The 13,254-nt window shown below is 43.4% G+C and overlaps 1 protein-coding gene and 1 pseudogene across 2 annotated transcripts in view; both read right to left on the bottom strand.

Moving 5' to 3' along the window:
• The window catches only part of LOC132018492 (heat shock cognate 71 kDa protein-like), a 98,738-nt pseudogene extending 98,075 nt beyond the window's left edge, over nt 1-663 (bottom strand).
• The window catches only part of RCAN2 (regulator of calcineurin 2), a 268,194-nt gene that overhangs the window by 192,326 nt on the left and 62,614 nt on the right, over nt 1-13,254 (bottom strand). The gene's annotated exons all lie outside the window — the stretch shown is intronic.

Here is a 13,254-nt window from a genome sequence, read left to right as displayed (position 1 = left end):
GGTGTTCCTCTTTCTCAATGCAACGTGATCCACCATCCTCTTCTGAGGCTGGCTCTGGAGGAAAGAAGAAGGCATGAAACAGCCATCTGAGAGACTGGAAAAGGGAATGTCTACGCTACAAACACCAGGAGGATTAAATGTCCAGTTGTGGTTTCCTATACTGTATATAAAGTGAGAAAAGTCTCCAGCAGCTGTTCAGCAGCAGACCCATGAACTGAGGTAAGCCAGGATGAAGGCTTTATCACAAGAATATAATAAAGGTAGCAAAAAACAAACAAACAAACAAACAAACAAAAACAAAAAAAAACCCTGAGGGCATTTGAAGGAAGCCATGATAATGATAGGGCAAAACCTTCAAGCTGGTCAGGAGGTAGTAACGTCATGAAAGGGATCGACTGGAGGTGTGTCCTGGAGGACTCGAGACACTCAAGAATGGCTACAGGAGAATGTGTATGTAAATAAAGGGTAAAACGTGGAATGCTTGGAGTCAAACATTTAAACTTAGGGCACCCTCTCATCAGGGAATGATTTAATTCTTAGTGTCGCCCCAGTTCTAAACCCTATGAGATTGAACTTGGCTACCCTGCTTACTTTCTGGACACCCTTGCGCAAGCCATGTAACATCCCTGAGCTCCTATCCATAAAATAGAGCTGGTCAACCATCCCTGTTACTTTGAAGGTGAGAGGTAACATACGTAAACACTTCCCACAAGGCAGGTGCTCAGTCCTGCCTGCCTACTGGGCATGCTCATGGTTGTTCGTACAGCATCAATGGCAGCTTAAGAGCTCATAGAAGGGCAAAGAGACTTGGGCTGTATCTAGTCCATTACTGACCCATCTCCTCCTATAGCTGACGCTACAATTCATTCCCTTGATTCAAATTTAGCCTTTACAGTTATCGAGAGGAATTAATGAAGTTATCCATTCTATGTACTATTGCACATTTGTTTCAGATTTCGAAATAACTTAGAACCAAATGGGCCAAGAATAAATTATAAAGAAATTCCTTAATTTTGTGTTCTTATACTTAACTCCTTTACTTCACGTTAAAAATGATCCTTTGTCTTTTCTCTTTAGCCAGAATTGCTGTTCTAATAAGGTGTAATGAATATATATGATAGTATCAAAGATTTAACTTCTACTCAAGAAAAACACTGATACTAGTAGATTATATAAGTAAAATAAAGAGAAAAAAAATTCACTATAGGGGTGTCTGGGTAGCTTAGTTGCTGGGCATCTGCCTTTGGTTCGGGTTGTGATCCCAGGGTCCTGGGATCCAGCCCCAGGTCAGGCCCCCTGCTGAGCGGAAAGCCTGCTCTCCCACTCCCCCTCCTTGTATTCCCACTCTCACTGTCTCTCTCTGTCAAATAAAAAATAAGATCTTTAAAAAAAAAAAAAACTTCATTATATGTATTTTAAAAATTCTTCCCAGGAGGAAAGAGGTAGCACTGAGTCAAAAGATTCTCAGAGAGGGGCACCTGGGTGGCTCAGTGGGTTAAAGCCTCTGCCTTCCGCTCAGGTCATGATCCCAGGGTCCTGGGATTGAGCCCGGCATTGGACTCCCTGCTCAGCAGGCAGCCTGCTTCTCAGAGACAAACTGAATAAAAATAAAACAAGAACAGAAGTGTGTGCGTCTTTGGAAGAACAAATTACATCCTGGAAACACATCAGTAGTCAGTACTTACATACATTAATTGGGTTAATTAAATTAGGAAATCGAGATAGGTTTCCTGCTTTGATTAGGTGGAAAATTCCCTTCAGTTCTGTAGGGCGGTTAAAAGTCCTCTTACAACTTGGGGATTAGTTTAATTAGAAGATGCCACTGAAGGAAATCATTACAATGGAACAACAGTGTGAGTGCAGTTTGATATGTAAGAGTGTTGTTTTTGTTTTTAATTGGGGGCTGTAAAAAAACCTTCAAGAGCATATGTTGATAGATATTTTAGGTCCAAGTTGACGCCGGTAGTGAGCACCAAATGCCCCTTTCCTGTCTTTTCTCTTTGTCACCTGCTGAGGATGCAAACAGGTGATTCTGTGAAATGAATTCTCTTTACGGGTGCAGAGCAGAGCACCTGGTTCCGAACTACTCCTGCTCACCAAACTGGCCAGACCAATCCCTGGCATAAGGGAAATGTGGCTTCCTTGAAGAAGGGAGAAGTGTTATCTGGTATCACTCGTGGGTTGGGGCAAAGAGTGGAGCCCATACAAAGCTAGGTGACCAGTCCTAGAGTGTTTTCCCATCAGTTTGGTTCTGGTTGACAAGACCACGTGGCTAGCCACTTGGCTCTCAAAAAGAGTAATTAAGTGCTTGTTACTATTTCAAAACTTTCAGAGATATTGGAAGATGGCAAGGCGGTGGGGTAATCTGACAATGAGGGGGCCCTGAACACTGTGCATTAGAAATCAAATTAAAGATGAAAATATCAGTACATGGAGTATCCTTTTGATGCCAAATATATATTAAGTGTTCATTTTGCAAAGCACTCTGTGCCAATATCATGAATCCTACAAAGAGAAATAAGGCACAGTGGCTCCATTAGCGTAAGAGGAAAATCAACACAAATGGCAAAATGGCAAAGGCCTTGTAGAGTCCGGCAAGTGCTAGAAGTTTCCAGACAAATAGCCATGGGAATGAAAGGTGGGAAAGGGAGCACCTGGGTGGCTCAGTGGGTTAAAGCCTCTGCCTTCGGCTCAGGTCATGATCTCAGGGTCCTGGGATCGAGGTCCGCATCGGGCTCTCTGCTCAGCAGGGAGCCTGCTTCCTCCTCTCTCTCTGCCTGCCTCTCTGCCTACTTGTGATCTCTGTCTGTCAAATAAATAAATAAAAATCTTTAAAAAAAAAAAAGAAAGAAAGAAAGGTGGGAAAGGTTACTCAGGGTTAGGGAAATGACAAAGGACTTCCTAGAAGGTGGATCCTTTGAACTTGTCTTGGAAAATGGGCCATATTTTAATAAGTAGAGATGGAGGAGAAAGCGGATGGTAGAAAGTAGTGCATTGTAATGGGTAAGTGAAGGTTGTATGCCCAGGGATCGTGAATTCTCAAACTGGGCTGGAGAGCAGGTGAGTTCCAGGATGCTATGGTGTATGCCAGCCTGGAAAACTAGTCTGGGATCAGATCATGTATGTCTGGTATGTCTCCTGAGCCAAGGAGCTGGAACTTTATTTTGATAGAATCTGTGTGGAAAATAGAGACAGGCTCCCCAAAGATGACCACTTTGCTCATCTGAGAGATGCCAAGGTTACAAGGGCAAAACCAAAGCACTGGTTATAGGCACAGCTTGAAAGCTATAGCAATAAGATACGTTAAATAGGAAAGTAAAGGAAAAACAATCATAATCATGTGTGCTAGAACTATTGTGATTGACTTGTAGGACTGTGACAGCATTGATCAGGTTCGAAATACAGAAAGAGGCACGGGAATGAAAATGTCGGGCTGGGGACACGGAAAGGCAAGTTTAGCCGTGGACCTGCGAGCTCGCAGGCCTTCATGGTGTGTGTGGGTGAGGGGACCCAGGAGATACACTGGGCTGAAGTGAGCTGAGAGCATCTACTGGACCAGCTACCGGCACGAGGCTGAGAGAGAGAAAAGAGCTTCACAGATGCTGATATTTGAGGGCTAGGCAAAGGAGGAGGACCCGGCAAAGAGGACTGAAGAGGAACAGCAGACAGAGTAAAGTTAGGAGAACAGGTGCCTGGCATATGGGTGATTCCCAGTAACCCAAACAAACAAACAAACAAACTAGGATAGTGTCCACAGAAATTTAAAAAGAAGGGTATTTTAATACAGGAGTGCCTGCACATGTTAAAAGGGTGAATTTTATTGTATGTGAATGATGTCTAAATAAAGCCGGTATTAACAAGGAATAAAGGGATAACCGATGGTGTGAGAGGATACAGAGGAATTAGGGAGACGGCGGGCAGCGGAGCTGAAGGGACAAATGAACCGCCTCTAAAAGAGCGATTCCCGGGGCGCCTGGTGACTCAGTCAGTTTAGCATCAGCCTCCGGCTCAGGTCATGATCTGGGGATCCTGGGATCGAGCAGAGAGCCTGCCTCTCCCTCTCCCTGTGCTGCTCCCCCTGCTTATACTCTCTCTCTCTCTTTCTGTCAGATAGATAGATGCTTTCAAAAAAAGAGGAGCAATTCCAGTAGAGAAGGAATGGCAGGAATCCAACTGTTGAAAGCAAAATGGGCATTGAAAAGTGGAAAAATCTAGTCTTCTACCTTCTAATCAGTAAGTGCAACATCTCTCATGTTTTATCTTTAGAATAAAAACAATACATCGTTACTGTGAAGTATTTGGAAAATGTAGAGGGGCTTAAAAAAAAGGGAGAATCATCTAATTTTCTATCGTACTGGAAAAACAATGGTTCGTGTTATGATGGATTTATTTCGATACATTTGTCTGTGCTTATTATTTATAGACTTACTTGAAATCATGAAAAACATTCTGTTTTTTATCCGTTTGAGGAAAAAAAATTCAATCTCACAGCATTTACTGTCATATGGATGTGTCATCATTTTAAAATCATTCTCCTATGGCTAGACTTTGGTTTATCTCCCCTTTATTTATTTTGCTATTTCCATTGTAATGAATATATTTATTCCTAAATCCTTATCCAATACCATTTTACTATTTCCTTAGAATATATGCTTAAATGGAGAATTGCTGCATCAAAATACATGGGCATTTTTATGACTTGCTGTATTATCAAATGGATTTTCAGAAAGATGGTACCAATTTACAATCCTTCAAGCAGGGATTCACTGCACGCTCTCCCCTACTGAGTATTATCATTTTCTTTTCACTCACTTTGCCTATTCCAGACATAAAAACCGTATCTCACTGTTGGTTTAATTTGCATATCTTAGCTCAAAGAGCTCTTAAATAAGATTCTCCTTCAAGATCTGTGATTTGTTTCTAAGCTTCCTGATTAAAAAGGCAACAGAGAGAAACAAACTGATGAAAAAAGATTATGAAAATGAACACAGATTAAAATTTAGTTCTATAAAACCAACAGAGAGACATATCAATTTGGACAAAGAAAAAGGAGCTCTTCATTTATGATAACCGAGTACTGTAGGAAAAGAATCTCTCTCCCATTCGGTTGCTAATAATCTTTCTGGTTGTTTTCTGAAGCCCCTGTTTTTCCCCCAAACAATCACAGGAGCTGGGGCAAAATACTGAGTCACCAATTTTCTCATAGTCTTCATACACATCTCATTTATATGATCCAACATATTCGATTTCCCTTGGGGTGGTGTATTTCAGAGAAAGAAGCTAAAACTCTCTCCTAAGTATTTGTATTCAAGGTCTAATGATACTGGAATAAGAATAAAGCTGCCATTTCCTAAGAGCCAGGCCCCGTGCCATGATTTACACACATTATTAACTCTTACAACACGTCATAGGGGAAACTATCAGACCCATTTCTCTGATAAGAAAACTGAGGCTCAGAGCGACTTTGCTGTGGCCTGAGCCACACAGCTATGAAGTGATATGAAACTCCAGTCCGGCTGCCGAGTGCTAACACCGCTGTGCTCTCACGCAAATCCCCCTCCTATTTGATATGTCATTTGGCATTAATAATCTGGGGAGACGGGGCACCTGGGTGGCTCAGTGGGTTAAAGCCTCTGCCTTCAACTCAAGGTCATGATCCCAGGGTCCTGGGATCGAGCCCCGCATTGGGCTCTCTGCTTGGCAGGGAGCCTGCTTCCTCCTCTCTCTCTCTCTGCCTGCCTCTCTGCCTACTTGTGATCTCTGTCTGTCAAATGAATAAATAAAAAATCTTTAAAAAAATAAAAAATAATCTGGGGGGACAAGTTAGTATCATTATCGCTATTAACCTATTTGAACTTCAAGAAAAGAAAATTATTATAATACAGCAGTTTCCCAGGATCTCACAAAGTATCTTAAATACTGTGTTGGGCTAAAGTGTGTTATTATGATGAGAGCAGAGAAAAAAACAAAAGTGAGTGTTTAAAGAAAACACTTCAAGCGTCCATTTCTCTGACCTTTCCAACAATTCCTGCACTTCTTCTGAAAGACCCCTCCCCTAGAAGATAGATAGGATAACTAACCGCTTGTTTGCTTTTCTGTGAACCGCTGGCTTTTAGGTGTAAATTAGGTTATTAATTGCTCTTTTGCCCTTCTGTAACTGCTTGGCTTATAGAAATAATAGAAGACGCCATGATGGCATTCCTACCTTCCCCCTTCTTGTTCCCCCTCCCTGCCTCTCTCCTCCCACGCGCGGGCCCTCAGAACCAATCAGCTTGTTCCCCCTTCCCGCCTCTCTTTTCGCGCGCGCACGCGCGCGCACCCCCAAAGCCAATTAGCAAACTCCATGTATGCCTTTTTCAAAAGTTCTAACTGTCAACCAATCAGTTGCGCCCCACCCAAAACTTGTTTGTACCTGTCTATAAAAACCCGGCACCACCCCAGCCGGGTGTGCTCAGCTAGCAGGAGCTGCTGACCACCCGCAGGCGCGCGCTGACCACCCGCAGGCGCCTGCGTAACAATAAAGAACCTCTTGCTGATTGCATCCAGTGGCAGTGTTGGATTCTTGGGTAAGGGGATCCGCGGGTCTTTCACTTCAGCCTTCAGATCAGTGAGCCTCCCGCTTTCCCCCCATTCAGGCATAGAGGTCCCCCTACATTCTTAATTCCTCACATAACTCAGATGCCTCAACAGCGCCCTTAATCACTGCATAGATCCCTTCCTCCATGATTCCCAACGGACCAAGCTTCGGCTCCTCCACGATCCCCCTTTTGTGCACCAGTGTCCTGGCAACTCAGTATTACTAGATCAATTGCCTTGCCAATTGATCTCACTTTACATTCATAACCAAAAATCTCCAATGGCCACTTAACATTTGTAGAATTCTAAATAGACTGCCTTGGAATGATCTGTTTTTCTCCCACTCCAGAATGGCTATTTTGCATATCAAATACACAACACCCTTCCCCACCTCCTGCTGAGGAGCCTGCCCTCTTCCCCCGGGAGAGAAAGGCAGCAATCCCACAGAGCCTGGCTCAGCAATCCCCCAGGGAGTGCCTCGCTTCCCAGTCCCATAATAACTGACTACCTCCATCACAATGGAGGAGCTGAACCTGCTCCCATCATGCAAGACAAGTCCTGCATGGTGCCCTTGATCCCAGCTTTTCCAAGACTGGAGCTGTCCCATGGTTCAGGGCTCTGTTCAAAGGTTCCCCTCTCAGAGAACATCCCTTCCTCACCCAAACTCAACACCCATCACTTTCCAGGGTTCCATTCTAGCTCGGCGCTTTGGATGGGCCATGAAGAGTTGCCCTGGCATCATCTGGGAATGGGGCAGAGGCAAATCTTGGACCCCACCCCAGACTCCAGAAATCTACTCCGGCCACTCTGGAGATGGACTCCATTGTGTGCTGGAGCCAGCTCCCACCCACATTGGAGACCGGACTGTGAAATTTCCAGAATTCTACCAGCTGATTGTTAAAGACAATCACGGCTAAATACCAAGCTATCAAAGCTTTCAAGCAGATGGATTGCATTTGGAATGGGAACAAAAAATATTTGAAATTGTGCTTCCTGATACAGTCATGACCTTTTACTGTTAGCTCTGCCCTAGAGGTTATTTGCACCTACTGCAAGTGGACAGTGGAAACCTGTATGCTGGTATATTGCAGCACATCTCCTCTTGACACGGTATTTAGTGGTGCCCTGTGGGTAGCCTGAAATCAGCTGCAATCAGAGAACTTATCAGCTACAAATCAAAGTCTTTTTCCCAAAGAGCCAGCTGTTAAACATCTCTCCGTTGATCACTGGATGAGGCCCAACTATCTTCATCTGACCAAGCCTTCTGGGGGATTCTGATGCCGCTCATGTTTGAGCAGCACTGGCTGAGAAGGCCTTTCCTACCCATCTCCGAATCCCCAGGACCCTCCCTCGACACTACCCAATCCAGTTCGCCCTCATCCACACGCACAGTGCTGAAGTTTGGAGCTCGCCACACTTCAAATCTATCCCTGCTTCACACCACCTGACTTCACCGTGGAAATATGTTTCCCACGCTTCTCATACTTTTCCTCTACAGGAAAAGGTATGACTTTTCCCGGGACCCAGGGCAAATCCCTGCTTTATCTTCTATTTTTGTCCAAGATCTAGAAAAATTCATTTTTTCTAAGTGATGTATTTGTAACTTCATCTCACTTTAGTGTTTACTTCTATTTTTAAAACATAATTAAATTAGAAGATGATGATTTCCCCCCCCCCCCCGCTCAAAGGAACATCTTGAACCATGTCATCCCTCCATTTAGAAGTTTGCTGAATGCAGACCAGCAGATGGCAGCAGCGGCTCTTGGAAAGAAAGCCTGACAAGTCCAAAAGCTTTTTATTTTGGCTAAGAACAAACTTCAATTGTTATTGCAAAGTCAAGCACATTTCCAAGTCATTTGCTGGTTCATCATATTCTTCATGTCAGCAAACTGCCTCTTAAAATACAAGATAGATTATGAAGAAAAAAAAATGCAAGATAGATTATGTTCTATGGTTTCCTACGGCGAATACCGACCAAAGAAGCTATTTACTCTTTTTATGCAAATTGGTCCCTATCAGACAGGAGTAGAGTTTCTGGCTGCTCTGTGTTGCCAGGCTGCAAAATTTCAAATTCTTACAGATTCAGATCCAAACAGTTTTACTCCACTGATGTTTTTAAAAAAAATTTTTTTTGACATTTTATTGAATTTTTTGACAGAGAGACACAGCAAGAGAGGGAACATAAGCAGGGGGAGAGAGAGAGGGAGAGAGAGTAGCAGACTCCTCTCTGAGCAGGGAGCCTGATGCAGGGCTAGATCCCAGGACCCTGGGATCATGACCTGAGCAGAAGGCAGATGCTTATCAACTGAGTCACCCAGGGTCCACTAATTTTTTTTTTTTTAATATTATCACTTCTATAACCAGTTTTCTTATGAATTCAGTAAACAAGATCTGGAAATAAGGAGAACAAATTATAAGCCACATTAGTAACCCCACATTTTTACACATGCAAAACTAGAGCATTTAGACTCTCTAGATCCATACTATCATGTAGCATTACTGAAAACCACTCAAGGAAAGTAAATTGAGTCTGATATTAAAAATGATACAAAAGGGGTGCCTGGGTGGCTGAGTTGCATGTCTGAATCTCAGTTTTGGCTCAGTGTCATGACCTATGGGTCTCATGACCTGTAGGTCATGACAGTGACCTCAATGGAGAGTCTGCTTGCAGTTCTCTCCCACTCCCTTCTCTTTTGGCCCCTCCTCCAGCTCACACACTCTCCCTTTCAAATAAATAAATTAAAAAAAATAAAAGGATATAAAAAGCCAAACGTCTTTGATTGCCTAATTAAGGAAAGCAAATCACAAGGAGTGGTTCTGAGTCTACACAGCACTGGACATTCAGAGCCCGCTAGGGACCCTGAGGTTCCAGGGCGGTCCAGCAACAGTGACCGTCCTGGCTTAAGGTGGTCACTGATTGCTGAGTAGTGCCCGGGCCAACAGCATCAGCACTGAAGCAGGAGGAAAACTGCCCTTTTTATGACTTAATCTCAATGACTTATGATCACAATAGTTTGGGGGTACATGTGATGTGCAGATAGTAGGGAGAAAGAAATACACAGCACAACATTTACTGGACATCATTTCTGGTACCAAGTACTACGTACAGAGGATGCAAAGATGAACAAAATGTCCTCTCTGCCTCCAGGAGCTCACAGACTACCAGATCGTAAATTTAAGAGATTTGCAAGCAAGTATAGTCTTTTCTTCACAAGATTGTTTTCATAATCAAATGAGATTGTTTAAAGAAATGCACTTTTAAAAAATTTTTCTAATAATTTTTAATCCCACAGCAAAAAGAGGTGATGATTATAAAATGTAAATTCTTTTTTTGTATTATGTTCAGTTAGAACATCATTAGTTTTTGATGTAGTGTTCAGTGATTCATTAGTTGCGTATAACACCCAGTGCTCATTCTGTGCCCTCGTTAATACCCATCACCCGGTTACCCCATCCCCTCACCCCACTCCCCTCTGAACCCAGAGTCCACAGTCTCTCGTGGTTTGGCTCCCTCTCTGATTTCTCCCCATTCAGATTTCCCTCCCTTTCCCTAAGGTCCACTATGCTATTGCTTTGAATACCCACCATGTGCATTCACATGGATGGAACTGGAGGAGATTATGCTGAGTTAAGTAAATCAAGCAAACAAAGAAATGCACTTTAGGGGCACCTAGATGGCTGTCCATTAAGCTTCTGCCTTTGGCTCAGGTCATGATCCCAGGGTCCTGGGATTAAGCCTTTCTTTCATAGGGTTCGCTGCTCCGAGGGGAGCCTACTTCTCCCTCTCCTTCTGCCTGCCTCTCTGCCTGCTTGTGTGCTCGCATTCTCTCTCTATCAAGTGAATAAAAAAAAATCTTTTATAAAAAATAAAGGCACTTTATGAACTAAGCACTGAACAAATGTCAGGGTGCCATTATTTTTGAATAGATGAGTGACAAAATCAAATGCATTTATAAAAGATCGATATGGCAATGACTTCAAAGACAGATTAAATGGGGAAGGTGACCTCCAACAGACCGGCCAGCTAGGAGTCCACTGCCATAACCCAGACAGCAAGTGACAGTGTATGAGCTGACTGGGGCAGTGGGCATGATTGAAGGAAGAGACAAACGAGGAATGTGGATGACTCTGTGTGACTGTAGAGCAATAAAGAGAAAAGACCCAAAAATGCCTACAGTGTATTCCCTGAGTGACTCAGGAAAAGAATTAAATAGCAAAGTCAAGTGGGTGATATAATTTAGGGAGAAAGATGGGAGAATGTGACTTCTGACATGTTGAGCTTGAGGCGACAGGAGCACATCAGAAAAACACAACGGAAGGAAGTCTGGGGATGTCATAGCTCACAAACTCCTACTCAACCTCCAAGACCCACCTCCCATGACCTCTTGTCTGGGAAGCCTTTCTTTCACAGCCCTTGGAGATTTATTTAGTTCCCCATATTCCAAAAGTAGTTTTTAAAATACTCTAGCGCCATCTTTTTGGGTTGGTTTTATCAGAGTGGGTGTCTGTCACTTCAATTCGACTCCATTAGACCTGCTGAAAGTAGAGAAAGTCACCTGTCTTCATATTCTTAGCACCAACATGGTACACTGTTCCAGGTAGGCAATAAATATCTAGTGAATGATATACATAACTAACCAAGAGAAAAAAAAATCTAAATATCAAAATCTAGGATTTGGAAGTCATCTGTTTTAAGGGGGATGAAGCTATTCATAGACACAATTTCCAAGTGTCAAAAAGAAACCTATAGGCTCAAACAATTTCATTTAGGCCAGGTCACCAAATATGGACTTAATAGCTAACCAATCGCAGTTCCAACCACCCCGTCACCTGTCCGTCATGAACTTTCTCATCAGGACTGGTGAGGATATTTGTCATATGGATGCTCTCCATCCCCCGAAGATGAGGTAATCTACCTTATAAGACCTCCTCTCCTTCCCCTCTCAGGGAAGGTGACCTTGCCTGACCCATCTTTTATTTTGCTAATAACTTTCTTACCTCACCCTCCTTCCTACAAAAACCTTCCATTCTGTACAGCCCCTTGGAGCTCCTTTCTCCTTGCTAAACGGACTCTCACAACATGGCTGAATAAAACCAGTCCAATCTTTCAATCCACGTGTTTGGATTTTGTTTTTCAACACGAGGAAGAGTATTTCGAAAGAAAAAGTAAGAGCTACGGATAGGACAAATGGAGGCGGTCAAGAAGAAAGGAAGTGGAAGGAAAAGAAATGGAGCCAAAGCCTCACCGAGAAAGGGTGCCATCGCTCCCAACAGAGGACATACTCCAGGCAGAGAGGCATCAAATGGTACGGACATCTAAGTGAACGAAGATAAGGAATGTGCCACTGAGTTTCAAAACCAAACTTATTTGAGAAAATTCTGGTTTATTTCACCAAGAACAAAAATAAGAACAAGGAGGAAATGTCCCTCATTAACAGAGGAGATCAAGGATAGGGAGGGGGTCTCTGTCTGCCATGATGCTTCACAAATGGTACGCAAACCTCCGTCCAGGGGGGTGCATATCTCAAGGCAGAAAGCTGAAAATAGCCAAAGGATTAAGACGATAATTTTAAAACGTGATGAATGACAGGACCATGAGCACAGGTGTCCTGATGAGGTCTGGATGAGGAGGCCAAGAGAACAGACGAAGCTCTGAAGGGCATTGTTCACAGGGAGTGATGACTATATTAAGACAAGGACCTACTTTGTTAAGTCCGAGTTGCTTTAGGTCACAGCTCATGAACTCGCCTTAGGCTGTCCTCCCGGGGCTACCAGGCCACCGGGTCAGGAGGACCTTTGTTCCTGGGGATCTCCAGATGTTCCATTTGGGATATCCAGAGCCCTCTGAAGGGGTGGGCCCAAGCATGTGTGCTAGCCCACCTGAATTCCTAATTTCAGTCCAGGAAGTCCCAGTATTTCTGGATAGCTTAAGTGAATTCCCAGAGCAAGCCTAGGAAGGGATTTTAAGAATAATTCAATATGCCCTTTCTCTTTCCAAATGAGGAGACCAGAGTCCAGGAGTTCAAGTGGTTTGTCTAGGGTCACACTGTTCGTTACGGCAGACTCTGGTTTCCAGACTGCCAGTCCTACGGTGTTTCTCTTTTACACTTTTCAATGTTGAGGAGTTTAGGGGGAAGAAAAGAAGGAGAAAAGAAAGGAAAAGAGACAGGGTGAGAGCTTCCTACCTATGAACATCAGACGTTTCGGCCACAGCCCTGGCCCAGCCCTTCTCACTCCTTCATGCATTGTGGAGCCATGAGGTAAAAAAAGAAGACTGACCTTTCCTCCCACAAATCCATGCACAGGGCTTTGCCCTCTTTATAAATTTTCTATCCACTTGTGTACAAACGGTGGGAGCCCCATTCGTTCATTATTTTTACTGTAATTGAACAAACCTATTTAAAATCTTACTGTCTCAAATAATTACAATTTTTGCCGCTTCTTTGACTGATTTCTGAAATTGGACTGAACGTGTCTTCTCCAATCACTGAAGATATCATTCGATTACACAGCATGAACTATGTCAAGTACTTACTGTGGTCCAGACACTCCTCTAAACAGTTTATATTCATTAACTCACCGCTTCCTGTCATTCATTGAGGTGAGCACTCCTCTCTGTCTCCCAGAGAAGGAAGCTAAGGCACAAAGAGGCAATAATTCAAGATTATACAGCAAGTA

The sequence above is a fragment of the Mustela nigripes genome, chromosome 5, assembly GCF_022355385.1.
Source record: "Mustela nigripes isolate SB6536 chromosome 5, MUSNIG.SB6536, whole genome shotgun sequence".
NCBI lineage: Eukaryota > Metazoa > Chordata > Mammalia > Carnivora > Mustelidae > Mustela > Mustela nigripes.
Note: the sequence above shows the minus strand (reverse complement) of the source record. Positions and strands in the feature narration are given on the sequence as shown.